At 53.5% G+C, this 12,086-nt stretch overlaps 1 protein-coding gene across 5 annotated transcripts in view; it reads right to left on the bottom strand.

Moving 5' to 3' along the window:
• The window catches only part of TMEM132C (transmembrane protein 132C), a 268,198-nt gene that overhangs the window by 23,570 nt on the left and 232,542 nt on the right, over positions 1-12,086 (bottom strand). The window lies entirely within an intron of this gene.

Genomic DNA, 12,086 nt, shown 5'->3' with positions numbered 1-12,086 from the left:
TGTGACCATGGGGCTGTTTCTCCAGGGCTTCATGAGACACCCACAAAACTGTCCACCTGAAGGGTCAGAGGTAGGACGGTCACCCACCAGCTCCTGTCACTCCCTGGGTAAGGGCTGTCCTGGGGGTTAACTCCCCTGCACTGCCAGGCTGAGACACAGACCCCGGGCATCAGAAAGCAGCGTGAGGTGGAACTGGGTGCAATCACAGTGACCTTGAACCCGCACAGAAGTGCAGCTGGGACTATGGGTCGGCCGAGGGAATGTGCCTTGGGCACCACAGGGGTCTGTACCCCAGGCTGACATCTGCTCAGAGAATGAGCACATTCACCTGCCACCCCACCTGGTCTCCCAGGATCCCAGGGGCCTGTACTGCCTTCCTCGCCATCAGGACACTCACCGTCCCTACACTTTCTCCTCCAATCACGCAGCCCTGACGCTCCTGCAGGACACGCAGGCTTCACACGTGCAGTTCCCTCTGCCGGGGAGCGCCCTTCCCTCCGTTTGGTGGCCTGGCCAGGTGCCTCCCCGACACCTTTGGATTGTTTATATATTTGTATTGTGATTGTTCATCCCATAAATGGCAGCATCAAATTAGCGACTACCAGCCTATGTTTCCTTCCTTTATATGCTTCCCTTTGCTTTCCCTGTTCCTAGTAGATCTTTACAGATAGAGCACAAAGCAAGACAAACATACAAAGAAAATGAAACTAAAAGCTTGCATGCGTTTGGATTTTGCGTTCCAAAGACTCAACCCTTAGAGACACGAATCCATATACAGCCCCAAGGACAGTCTCCCGTGGCAGAGAAACCGAAGGAAGATGCCTGCGTCCTCTGGGGCAGGCTGGAAGGGGCACAGAGTAAGACCACATCAGAGGCCACCCATGTGGACTCTGACTGAAAATGGGTGCCCCCAGGAACTGCGAACAGAAGACCCGAAGACTAGAAACCCTCCCCCCAATAGTTAAGTCTCCTGGAAATTAGACTGGGATTATGTTCTGCCACCTAAATGAATTGGGAACTGAAAATAGAAATCAAGTTGGGTTATAGGGAAACATGACCCGTCTTGCCTGCCAAGTTTATGGGGGATGATTTATACTGGCCCATGGGCCTATAGCACCCACTAAACGGTAAAATCCTTGAAGCAAGAGGTACGTCTTGTTTATCTTTGGTCTCTTGGTTCCCCACACCAGCAGGAACTCAGCGAAGTGGATACTGAATGGATGGAGGGATGGATGGCGGATGGATGATGGATGGATGGATGAATGCATGGATGGATAATGGAGGGAGGGATGATGGGCAGCTGGATGGATGGGTGAGTGGGACCCGTTCTTCATAGGAATTCCCGCTTTAAGACAAACAAACAGAATCCTGGGGTGAGGGGAGATGTGGTGAGAGACTGAGACAAGATGAAGCCAAGAGCAGTGGAAACACAGGCAGCGAACCCGGAAGCTTGTCGGAAGCCCTCAGGCAGCGTGTGCTCACCTCTTCGGGGTCACTGACCCTTGGGGCTTCACACAACCACAGCTCTTGCTATAGAAACGCACGTGCAAAGTGTTGGGTAACGTTTCAGAGAGCGAAGTCACACACGGACTCGTCACTTGGCACTTTCACTGCCCATGTGCTTATCTGACTCTGTCGGAACCCCAACGGTGGACCCAGCTAAATAACATCCAACACTGAGCAGTGAGTGCCTCTGATCACACGCTCTTTCCACAGCTTCCAGGAACGATGAACGGCCACTCTGGGCCCCGTTTTCCTCTTCAGTCCACACTTCTGTTCAGAGGGGCAGCTGGGAGGGCTGGGCTGGGAGACTCCCTCCATCTGCTGGGGACAGTGGCAGGGAGCAGTTGGGAGGGGACCACACGGGGGGGTCTTTTCATGCACAGTCAAGAGTGGTTTAAAAATGTGTACATCCTGATGAAGGGTGGAAACCCATTTTAGTCGCTGTCCCAGGCTTGTCATTAGCATGTAAACACCATCTTGGACCTGGGCAGCCATTAGCAGAACAGCCAGGCAAGAGCTGTATCAGTAATCACTTCTTTAATCAATGTTGTAATTTACAGACCATTGACTTTCCTCATTTAGTACCTTTCTGAGCTCTGGTGGGAGGGAACCTGGCTGCTCCAGAATATATAAATAATTAAGAGGAAGACCATGGGGAGAAGTGGCGTGTGCAATGGAGCCATTGGCACTGCTGTTCCGGAAGGTGCGATAAACGCCTGGGGCCGTCTCAGGACGCATTTATCAACTCCTAAGTGACTACAGTGGCACCATGGTATCACAAAATGAGCTGGCTCGTCAGCAAAAAGGGACCCCAAACCCCACAGGAATCTTTTCAGTACCCAAGCTTGATTTCCGGAAATCATTTTCCTCTCTCGTTGTGGGTTCCGGGAGGCCCACAGAGAAAACTGCCCTCCGGACTCTGCTCCCTGTGACATGTAAACAACACAGGCTGCATGCACGGTGGCCCCTGCACCAGCCACCGATGTCTGCTCTTCAGGACCTGCAGGGCCAGTGGGTCACGTGGATTCTGCTGGAGCTGCATGTGGTCAGCTGACATCTCCTGCTGTCACTCAGGCCTTGGCAACTTCTTGAGGACGTCACCTGTCTCCCAGTCGGGATCACCTCCCGAGCTGGTCAACCGCTGACGTCCAGCACAACTTCCGTCTGAATGCCCTCAGCCAGGCAGGTTGTGAAACCTGCATGTGCATCAGGGAGGGCTCGTCACGCACACGGCTGGGCCACCCCCAGAGTCTCAGATGGAGCAGGTCTGGGCGGGGCCACGGTGTCTGCACGTCTAACAGGCCCCAGGTCTGCAGGCCGCAGCTGGAGACTCGCCCCTCCAAGTAACGCAATGGCTCTTCTTCTACATTCTGTTTCCATGGTATCTATGCCTCCTGTCCTCTGTCACAGAACACCACAGACGGGGTGGCTTACCCAGCAGACGTTTATTTCACAGCCTGGAGGCTGGAGGTCCAAAGTAAAGGTGCCCGCAGATCCAGCGTCCACTGAGGACCTGCCTTCTGGTTCATCGATGACACCTGGCCGTGTCCTCATGTGTGGAAGGGGCAGGAGCTCCCTGGGGTCCCTTTTCTAAGGGCACTGATCCTATCTTGGGGGCTCACCGCTCATGACCTCATCAGCTCCCCAGTGCCCCGCCTCCTACCACCATGACCTCGGGGGCTAGGACTGCAACAGGAATTTTGGGGGGACACAAACATTCCACCCATAACACATCCCTTTCCTCACTGGTGCTGTAAATTCCATCCCCAGACTCTCTCCTAGGAGACAGGTGATGTCTCAGGAAGCTGCCAAGCCTGAGTGACAGTAGGGGTGAGCTAACCACTCCCCAGGCCCCCCCATATCCAACTGCTCATTCAACATCTCCACTTGCATCTCTAAGTAGCATCTTAGTATGTTCAGAAATCAAACTCCTGTGTTGTTTTTGTTGTTGTTTTGTTTTTTTTTTTTTGGTTTTGGTTTTGTTTTTTTTTGCCATGTAGGAAAATGGGGGCTGGCAATAGAAATTAAGTTCAGAGACAGAAACATCAGATTCACAGTTCTTGTGCTCCCGCTCTGTGAACCTAACACGCCGAATGGCCTCATACAGAAGTGACACCGTGTTTTATACCTGCAGCGGCCTAGCAGCCGTCCTCACTCAGCCTTCTCACCCTCAGCCCTCTCTGGAGTTGACTGGAATGAAAACTTCTCAGAGACTGTTCCTCTGACGTTTCTATTTACAATGGCCACTCCCCCAGACGTCCTAACCACTTCCTGGCTTTATTCTCCCCTCTCACTCATTTCCATCCCATCCGTGATCCGTCTAACCTTGTTATTAGTTGTCCTCTCTCGCTAGAACATAAACTGTCGGATGAGTAGGATTTTGTCGGTTATGCGCAGTGTTAGTGCCAAAAATCTGGCACCTAGTAGGTGCTCAAGAAAGAGAAGTGGAAAAATAAGCAAATGAACGAATGAATCAGAGCTTGCAAGCCAGCCGCCCTGGGTCACATCTGGCCTGCACAGTGTGTTTACAATATCAGATTAGTTACCGGCATTGAAAAACCATTACATTCAATTTTGTGACCAGCCTGAACCCTGGAAGCATTTGAGTTATCTACCCTGCTGTCGTGCTGGTCTCATAGACCAGATGGCGGGTTTAGGGGTGCTGCTGGGAGGGGGAGCGGCTGGCAGCTGGCCTTGGGGGTGTTGCAAACCAGCCTGGGAGACGGCTGCACCCCTTGGCAGGCTGCCTCCCCCCAGTGTCTGCTTTCTCCCCTGCTCTCCATGCCTCACCACCCATCATTGCTAAGTGCCAGCATTACCGATTTATTTTGTTAGCAGTCTCTTAACTTTTATTTAGCGCAATGTTCCCGGCCAGCAGTGTGCAAAGCGTGAAGCCTGCCCTGTCAGGAGCTGGCCTGCAGGGGCTGCCGGGGAGCGTGCCCCTGGGAGACCGCTGGGCCAATCATTTCTCCATGCAAACCACCGGCAAGCAACACTCTCCATGGAGAATTAAAGGGCCAGAAATGGTCTCAATATCCCCAGGGCAGAGTGTTGCCAAGGCAACCGCAGTGTGGTGGAAAGGTGCTCAGGGACAGGCCTCTCCACACACTGCCCAACTCAGGGGACACTCAGGACGGCCCGGTCCCACATGGCCTGACACGCACACACCCACCGCACACACGTGTGACAGCCCTGTGCACACACACGACGATGGACCTGCCTGCTTTGTGACAATAGCACATGTGCACTGAGAGCCTGCAGGGGACGGGGACCACACAGAGAGGTTTGCATGGATGACCTCACTGGGTCCTCTCCATGAACTAGGATGGAGCTACTTTTTTTTTTTTATCACATTCATATTTCAAACAAGGAAACAGAGGCACAGAGAGGTGATGTAACAGGCCCAAGGTCACACAGCAGCGAGGTGGTGAGTAGGGATTTAAGTGTGGGCAGTGGACCCCAGGGCTCTGCTCTCAACCATGATGATGCCCACTGGCTGTGTGCTGACTGAGTTGCTGTTCTGGCCTCTTCTCCCGTCTCTTTTACTGTGGGCGGCCTCCATGTCCCCTCCCCATTCACGGTGGACCTGGCCACGTGACTAGTGTGGCCAAAAGAATACGGACAGAAGTGTCAGCTGAGCATCCCACGCTCAGGCTCAGGAGGTGTCATGTATTTCTGCCAGCTGTTGGGACCTCGGCCACGAGGGGAACGTCTCCTAAGGTGGCCACATGCGAGGAGACCATCTTAGCCCAGCCTGCATCAGGGGCCAAACGCAGCTGAGCCTGCAGGCCACTGGACAGCCCGCGAATGCCCGAGCAAGAACGAGTGACCACTTTTAGAGGAAACTGGACATGGCGTCACTTGTGACTCGGCACAGCTGCCTGAGCGGTTCAGCAGCAGGGAGCAGGCGACCTCACTGCCGCTCTCAGAGCTTCCGTCTCCCCTCCCCTCTCTTCCCCGCTCCATCCTCCCTGCATCTTCGCCTTTCTCTCTCTCTCCTCCCTGGGCAGCGGGAGGCCACTGAGGGTGGGAGAGCCCTGCTCCCAGGTGTAGGACCAGCGTGGGGGTCTCAGGAAGCCTCCGTGTCAGCGCTTCTGGTCCTGCAGCGGTCACTTGTGCCTGGACCCAGCCCTGGGACGTGAGAACCCTTTCCTTTCTCTGTTTCCCAGTGACCCTCGGGCTTAGCTCGCATCTTAGCCACAATTTCCCTCCCCCACAGCTGCCAGAGAGAAAGTTTACGATTCCTGGAGGTCTCCGGGCAGCTTCAGCTGCCCCTCGTCACAGACATCACAGACGTGCATTGCAGCCCTTCCTGACACCTCTGAAAATGAAGTAAAAGGAAGCAGGGAGACAAGTAGGTGCTAAGCAGTATCTCTGTCCCCTCCCTCCGTGCTGCTGCCTGCCTCTCACTAGGATGGCCAAACAGGACCTAAGTGGTGGGGCAGGAATCGGTTCTGCGGTAAATCACACTCTGCCCAGCTGACACTGCAAGATGCTACTGCGGCCTGGAAATGCAGTGTGGTGCCGGGCCGGGCCCCTGTCCACCGCGGAGCTGGCGGTGCCGGGCCGGGCCTGGCCACGCGGGCCAATCGGACCAGCAGGCCTCTCCAGGGCGCCCTGGGTTCCTGAGGAGGGAAGCGCCCACTGGAGGCTGCACATGTGTGGTTGGGGCTCAGACTCGCTTGCTTTCAGCAATGCTGCCTGCGCTCCTACTATGTGATTACCATTCTGCTCGGCGCTGGAGATAGGAAGTGAGAGACAAGGAGACCCTCTCAGCAATTCACACTTTGGCAGTGTGGGGATAGCGACGACAAACATGGGCAATCACCGCCATGAGAAAAAGAAAACATGGTAGCCACGACCGAGAGGCGCCATTCGGATGGAGTCTTGACTAGCAGGAAGGTGGCCACCCTGAGAGACTCGGGGGCAGTGGTTTCCAGGAAGAGAGACGCGATAAGAGCTGGCATTTATTACGTGTCTGCGTTCTGTACGTGCGCACTGACGCCTTTCATCCTCACATAAAGCATTTTGTAGGCAAGAACGCAGAGGCACAGAGAGGTAGAATAACTTGTCCGAGGCCACACAGCTAGTAGGTGTTGGACTTGGGTTTGAAAGCCGTTGCCTAACTCCAGCAATGCTCTCATTTTTAAAACATAATCTTTTCCAATTTAATTGGTGAAAAGTTATTTCAGTTCTTCCAGCTCCGATATGGTGGTTATTGGTTATTTGTGGCCCCACATCCACTCATTTCCTGTGACATTTTTGAAAATATTTTCAGGGGACCCTCCCCATATGCCCATGCTCACTCCATGTGTGTGGACCTGACCTCAGCTGCCCGGTGGGATGGGCCCACCACACACGTCACTACCCTGGCTGCAGGGATGGGCCCCGGGGGGTGCGGGGGTCACACAACTCAGCCTGGCCCAATGACAGGAAGTGCCAGGATTTGTGGCTGAGTAAAGGCAGCATCCCATTTCTGCTGGACTTGAACCTGGGACGCTGTGGACCTAAAGCCTCCAGGAACCAGCAGATGGAGAGTGAGAGTGACACCCACAGGGTCACAGGCAGAGCCAAGAGGAACAGCGAAATTGATTCCGGATGCCCTGAGCCTGAAGCCCACCCTGCCCTACACCTTCCATTCACACGAGTGCCTCCCCTTCCGTATTAAGACACTTTAAGAGTCGTAGACATTCGACAACCGCATACTCCTTGATAAACATACGAGGGACCCCTGGAGGTTGGCATATGAGGCTGCCTGGGACCCAATCCTTGTTCTCAGATGGCTTTCCGCTGAGGTCAAAGGGACAGACATATGTGTAACCGGCAGGAGACAAAGCTAACACAGGGGGAGAACGTTTTTTCAGATCTGCACCTCCCGAGGCAAACCAGACATGCGGCTCCACTCCAGACTTCTCCAGCCCGTGCTTTCCGGAGCTGGCCGGGCCCTTCCCTCCTGCCAAGGCCATTGGCTCCCAGCTGCAGGATCCCTGGCACTTCACAACCTCTGCTCCCCGCTGAGCAAACCCAGATGGAGTCTCACGTGGCTCACGTGAGGTCTGACTCATAAGTAAGTGCTCTTATCTTTGGCAAAATCTTGGCGTAGAATACAGTGTTCTTTGTAGCTTAAGAGACAGGGTCAGGACAGCCTGTTCCTTCCTGGCCAGTCCCGGGCACTTATTTCTGTCTGTCAGCCTCTCCTGGGAACAAATGTGTGCATAGGTCCTACCAGACGAGGGCCCTGGGTCTGTGTTTCTTGAAGAACTTTCTGCGATGTTGGAATGTCCAGTCTGTGAGCCATCCGATACGGTAGCCAGGAGCAGCAGGTGGCTACTGAGCGCTTGAAATGTCCCTGGGGTGGACATTGAAAGAGCTACACATGGAAGGTGGCTGCCATGTGGGTAGGCACAGCTTTAGGCATTTCTTCACATCCGTCTGCGAGGAGAGCAGTGTGGTTTCAGACTTGTCAGAGCCCACGGGCAGCCTGAGACCTGCGGGCCTGGCAATCGGGCAGACCTGGCTTTGAATCGTGGCTCTGCCCTTCGCAGGCTGTGTGGTCTTAGGCAAGCCACTCAGCCTCTCTGAACCTGTTTCCTTATCTGTAAAATTAACTTATCATTGTATCTATCTCAGACTTGCCAGAGTGATGTATGTAAAACCCCAGCCAGAATGCCCTGCAGGGTCCCATCACTCCTAAAACAAAACTCTGAGCCTAGAGTCCAAGGCCTCAGGCAGCCTGGCCCTTCCTGCCTTTCCCAACCTTAGCATGACCGACCTTTGGGGCTGGGTCCTTCTTTGTTATCAGGCTGTCCTAAGTATTGTAGGATGGTTACCAGCATCCCTGGACTCTACCCACTGGATGCCGGTAGCATCGCCCTTTCCCTGAGCTGTGACAACAAGTGCCTTCAAACATTGCCAAGTGTCCCCGGGGGTCTACCTGGCTAGTAAGATGGGCTACATGAATGCATTGTCCTACGTGCTTTATTAAAACTCACTACCACCTGATGATGTCGGTATGAGTATGTCCCCATTTTGCAGATGAAGGAACTGAGGCTGGAGGAAGACCTTGTCAGCGGCAGACACACTCTTAGACACGCTGCTTAAACTGCCCTCGTAGTCCAGCTGGGGGGCAGGACTTCCTCGCTTCACAGTGACACCTCCGGCCGAGAAGGGAGCGTGCCGGGCAGTGTCACTCAGCTGGATTCCAGGAACTGCTCTGCTGTCCTCGATTTTCTTTCTTTCTCAGAACCAAATGGCGCTTGAGGATAAAGACGTCCCAGCATGTCTTTCAGAGTCCCCTGGGTATGAGAAGCACGGAAGCGGAACTCTTGCCATCTTGGGGAAAAGTCGGCCCATTTTCCCATTGGGCAAGGGGGTGGCACCCACAGTGACGATCAGACTCGTGGACTCTTTAAAACCATGGCTGTTTACTAAAAAACTGAGCTCTCTCAAGGGCTCAGAGCTTGTGGAATGTACAGTAAGTTTGGTAGGGAGAGAGCTGCATGCTGTCAGCAGCCAGCACGGGGACATCCTCGGGCCTTGCTCACGCGAGCGTGCGCTGCTCCGACCGGAGCTACGCAGCCTCCTCTGTCACAGGGCAGCTGGCCCCTGGGTGCCCGGATGCGTTATTTTTTATCACTGTGCTGGGATCCATTAGCTGGAACCGGGCCCTGGAGGTCAGACAGGCTACACAGCAAATTCAGTAAATGAACTTCCTTTAGCAAGGCGTTCAGTCCCTGTGTCCCCACTGCGGCGTGGGTGGTGCCCATCCCGTGGCCGCAGGAGCTCCCAGGAAAAGCACGTGCAGGGCTTTGGACCAGGTAGGAGCCGCCCGGGAACACACGGTGGGTGTCGCAGTGTCAGGATGGGGGGTGTGCATAGAGCACTGAACAAGATGGGGTACACGGTCAGCAGCGGGCATTGGCAGTCATTATTTGTCCTGCTGACTGGCCCAAATGTGCCCTCCTTAGAGACCACCCCATCTACAGGCACCAGCACAGCCAGGCCACACCCTAGAGCTGCATTTCCTCTGGGGCCGTCCCTCCCCCCTGCCTGTCACCGTCTGCTGCCTCCATCAGAGGATGCCCGCTCACCCTCACCCAGCTCTGTGGACTCAAGTTCCCATATTGCTTTGTCAACAGCCCTTGGCATTATCAACTCCAAGCTCATTTCCCGAGGTAATTTCCAGTTTGGATACATTTATTTCCCTAAAGACACTGATTACATCCCTAGAAATACTAGCACTGGGGCTCCATCAAACTCATTGAAGAGCAGCTAAGGGTAGTTATGTCTACAACCGTGATGAAGCTTGTTTCTGGCTTCTATAGGCTGCAAGGTGGCCTTCTTACCCCTCTAGAAAAGTCATCAGTGCTGCAGGTGTCCTTTCAAAGGACACTTATCAAGGGTCCTGGCTCTTAGGGGAATTGCTAATTGGTCATAAAGGCCGGTGATTGGCAAGAACAGGTGTGTCTGTGGCTGGGGCGGGGGTGGGCGGGGGAGGATAGGCTTCAGAGCCAAGCCAAGTGCCCCCCAGTTCTCCCTCTTAGCCAGTTACATTTCAACCACAAGAAAGCGGGGTGACTGTCCAGCCAGAATCAGAGTAGGGTTCCCTCAGAGCAGGGATTCTCAGTGGGGGTGGCTTTCCCTACCAGGGGCATTCAGTAATGTCTGGAGACAGTTCTGGCTGTCGTAACTCGGAGTGCTACAGGCACCTAGTGGGCAGAGCCCAGAAATGCTTCCAAACACCCTCTAATTCACAGGCCAGCCTGCAGAACAAAGAGTTACCTGGAACAGGTATCAGTAGTGCTGGGGTTGCAAAATCCTGCCTGAGAGTTTAGACGTGTGCTGCCCGAGACAGCAGCCACCCACCACGTGTGGTGACGGAGCTTTGCAACGGGGCTGTCACAGGGCTGCCCTAAGTCTACAGTACACAGGACCCGAAAGGCCGAGGACGAAAACATGAAATGTCGCATTAGTGCTCTTACTATTGATTACTTGTGAAATGATAGTATGTTAATATAATAGGTTAAACGCAGTGCAGTCTTAAAATTAGATTCCCCTGTGTCTTTTTACTTTTTAGACTGAATGCTGGAGGACTTTAAATTCCGTACATGGCTCACGTTGTGTGTCTATTGGACAGTGGGGTTTAGAAAAACTGGCATCCCCCTGCTCCCCTCCTCCCACAGACTTTTGGGGTCTTCTGTAAATCACTTCGGGGTCAGGGCCACCACTAGCCCATAGATCACATTCTGGTGAATTAGGAAAAAGCGTCTTTTCCTTGAGACACTGCCTCCAACACTCAGAAAATGGTGGGAGCAGCCTGATGTTGCCGGGACGCATTACTGCCCCCTCCTGGCCGGTGGTGGAGATAACGCGTGAATGTCGCCCAGGGATGGGACAGTCTGTGCCGCTGTGCTGCCACTGGTCCTCGCTGGGGGTGGCGTTTGCAGGAAAGAGTTTTCCCACCCAGTCCTCCCCTCGACAGTTTGTAAGATTCACAGAGTTGTTGTTTTTTTTCTTTTTCTTTTTTTTAAATAAGATTTTATTGGGAAGATTTTATTAGGGAACAGTGTGTACTTCCAGGACTTTTTTTTTTCCCCAAGTCAAGTTGTTGTCCTTTCAGTCTTAGTTGTGGAGGGCGCAGCTCAGCTCCAGGTCCAGTTGCCTTTGATAGTTGCAGGGGGCACAGCCCACCAACCCTTGTGGGACTCGAGGAATCAAACTGGCAACCTTGTGGTTGAGAGCCCGCACTCCAACCTACTGAGCCATCCGGGAGGCAGCTCAGCTCAAGGTGCCGTGTTCAATCTTAGTTGCAGGGGGCGGAGCCCGCCATCCCTTGTGGGACTCGAGGAATTGAACTGGCAACCTTGTGGTTGAGAGCCCACTGGCCCATGTGGGAATCGAACCGGCAGCCTTTGGGGCTAGGAGCATAGAGCTCTAACCGCCTGAGCCACCTGGCCGGCCCAGTTCACAGAGTGTTTAACACCTGTGCTGTCAGACTCCATTTGAGGGGAGAAAAAAACCCACCATTATCTGGGTGCTTTCCTTTGGATCTTTATGTTTTTTTCTGAGTGTGCTTCTGGGATTACAAAAAATATACAGAAAGACCAACTGCTTCATTTCTGTCTTGGAAAAGCCCTCACGCTGTCTTATTCCTTGAGCAAGTGTGGTGGGTACATTGCCATGGCAAGTGTTTGTGGGAAAGACGAAGAACTAGGGTCCCTCCTTCAGGAAACTCAGACGGAGAGCAGTGAGTTCTCCAGGAGCGCTGTCTCTCGGGAGGGCAAGATGGTAACTATGTGAGACTTGCCGGCCATATGGTCTGTCGCAACCACTCAGCTCTCCCTCAGTAACGCAAAGGCAGCCACAGACAATGTGGAAACAGGTCTGAGCCATCGTGCTCCAATAAAACTTTATCTACACAACAGACGGCAGGCTGAATTTGGTCCATGGCTCGTAATTTGCCTTATAGAACAGTGGTTTCATCAGCTGCCCCATGGGCCAGACCCACCTTGCAGATGGATTTTATTTTTAATTTTTTGCCCATTTAAAAAAATGTATCATTGGTTGCCATCACTGAAAAACAA

This window comes from Rhinolophus sinicus, chromosome 9, assembly GCF_057876585.1.
Source record: "Rhinolophus sinicus isolate RSI-liver-muscle chromosome 9, RSI-T2T, whole genome shotgun sequence".
Taxonomy (NCBI): domain Eukaryota; kingdom Metazoa; phylum Chordata; class Mammalia; order Chiroptera; family Rhinolophidae; genus Rhinolophus; species Rhinolophus sinicus.
The sequence above is the reverse complement of the archived record's forward strand: the minus strand, read 5'-3'. Positions and strand labels throughout refer to the sequence as shown.